The sequence below is a fragment of the Rhagoletis pomonella genome, unplaced genomic scaffold (genome assembly GCF_013731165.1).
Source record: "Rhagoletis pomonella isolate Grant_MI unplaced genomic scaffold, Rhpom_1.0 Rhpom_scaffold_00003, whole genome shotgun sequence".
Taxonomy (NCBI): Eukaryota; Metazoa; Arthropoda; class Insecta; order Diptera; family Tephritidae; genus Rhagoletis; species Rhagoletis pomonella.
Genome location: NW_023458557.1, coordinates 9,479,874 through 9,482,558, shown reverse-complemented (window position 1 = coordinate 9,482,558; position 2,685 = coordinate 9,479,874).

The window sequence follows — 2,685 nt, the reverse complement described above, 5'->3', positions numbered from 1 at the left end:
CCCCCCCCCCCCCCCCCCCCATTTGAAGTTGAGCTTTGACAGTTTTGTTATGTTTACATTTCTCATAATCGTTCTTATGTCTATTATTTGGGCAATAAAAAATAATAGATCATTATACCCCTCTCATCTTCAGCGACACGTTAACAAAAAAAAAATGTGGAGCATTTAGTAAGGATATGAGAATGGTGGTTCGAATGCGATTCGCGGGCTGTGGTTTGATCGACGTTAGACCTTAAATCGAAATCGTTCTACATGATCTTCATCAACCCCATCCTGACTCGTTCAGTTCGCCTTTAAGCGCATATGTATGTACAAATGTTCCGTCTTTCTTATTTAGTTTCAGTACGCATTACATAAGCTACGGTAGATGAAAGGCATTGGTAAATGGTTTGGTTATGAATCTTTTCTTGTTTGCTTTGATCGATTTGCTAGCAATGTACTGAGGATATAATATAACAAAACTATGGATATAACAAAACTAACCTTAATTAATTTATTCCAGCCGTGTACCCTGTAATAAGGCAGAATCAATGGAGTATGGAGGCCCGCCATATATTTATCGAAATTCTTAAGAAGGCGAATGTACTGAATGAGTTAACGTGTTGTGATTAAATCGGCGGAATAATTGCCAAGCACTCGGTGTTTAGCATCGATCAGTTCATATGAATTCGATTCCGTGAAACATAGGCTCTAATTTTTGGTGGGGCTAGTTTTTGTGCATAGCCCTCTCCGGCCACGGACTGTTTAGGATTGGGAATGTACACTTCCGAGCCTATCTCGAAATGGCGTTCTCTTTTGAGGGTACATGCCCGTTGTGCGGTTTGTTGATATTGTTCGAACCGTTTGTCTCGAATTTCATCAGCCAGAACTTTACGCTGTTGCACATCCTGTGTATGGCATGGATTTACATCCAAAAATTATTTATATTCGTTTCCATCTTTCACGTATTCACGACCAGTGTGCAGGAAATATGGCGTGCAGCCCGTGGCTGAATGCACTGAAGTGTTAGTATCATGAATAACACGAGAAAGATGGTTTTCCCAGGGGGAATGTTCAAGAAGGTCAGCCATGTGAGCACGTAATCCAAGTTTAATGCTTTTGTTTGTCTCCTCGACCTGATTGGCTTGTGGATGGTACAGAGGCGTTTTCATGTGTTTGATCTTATAATCGGCGCAAAGCTTTGCGAAAGTTTGACTGATGAATTGAGTACCATTATCTGATATAATGATTTGGGGCAGCCATTCACCGTGAATATATGTCGAAGATAATTGACTACGGATATGGCCTTTGCATTTCTCATGGGCTGCGCCCAGACATATCGCGAGTAACAGTCGATGGCTACGAAGATCCACTGGTTACGATTTTTAGACATGGGCAGCTTACCGACGAAGTCAATCGATAATTGCCTACCCGGTCATTTTGGTTCTCTATATTCGCCGTGAGGTATTTTGGTGCTCTCATTACTTGGTTTAATGCAGTGGCATAGTTCACATTGCCGGACGTACTGGTAAACGGACTCATACATGTTTGGCCAGTAATAGCGTTGTGAGATACGTCTACAAGTTTTCCAAACACCCTGATGCGAATTTTGGTTATGATTTTCATCGAGGACTTTTGCTCTGTCAGAAGATGGTACACAAAGTGTTCACAGTATATCCGCAATTTGATTGGAAAATTTCAATCGATGATATAGAAGGTTGTTCTCGATTTTATATCTATCTAATGGTTGTTTTGAGGCCATGGCATGCATTTTGTTGTACCATTTATCGCACGTGTTTGGGTCAAAGTTGATCACGGATGTGATTGGGATACGATTAACGTGAAAATTACTCGGAAGGTTAATTGGATTTCTGCGAACGATGTTGAGAAGAGCAATAGAACGAGATAAGGCGTCAGGAAGTTCCAAATGTTTTCCTGGTTTATGAATAATTTTGAGATCGTATGGTGATAATCGGATCGCCCAACGGCATAATCGGCCAGTTGGTTCTTTGAGAGTTTGTAGCCAGCGCAAAGCTGCATGGTCCGTTACCACAACCAATTCACGACATTCAAAATATGGACGGAATTTTTCGACCGCTAAGAGAACGGCTAGGCATTCCCGTTCGGATGCTATGTAATTTTGTTCGGCTTTCGAGAATTTCTTAGAAAAATACTGAACCACACGTTCATTCCCATCATGTTCTTGTACTAGAACAGCTCCCGCTGCGATAAGCGAGGCATCGGTATAAACCTTGAATGGTTTTGAATAATCGGCCATAGTCAGAACGGGAGTGGTAGTTAAACACTCTTTGAGTTTGAGAAAGGCTCGTTCAGCAGCGGTATTCCATTCAATGGGTCCTTTTCGGTTTCCTTTATACAATTCACAAAGGGGAGCTGTGATCTCCCAAAAATTTGGAATAAATTTACGGTACCAGCCTGCTGCACCAACGAACCGTCTGATTTCTTTTGCCGTTTTGGGCCGTGCAAATTCAACAATCGCTCGAATACGAGATGGATTCGCAGATAAACCTTCTTGAGACAAAACGTAGCCCAGGAATTCCAATCGTTTACAACAAAAATTCGATTTGGATCTTGAGATGGTTAAGCCGGCCCCGCCAGACGTTTTGCAACAATAGCCAATATCTTAACGTGTTCTTGAAACGTCGAAGTGCAAATTAAGAAATCATCGACATATGCGAATGCATG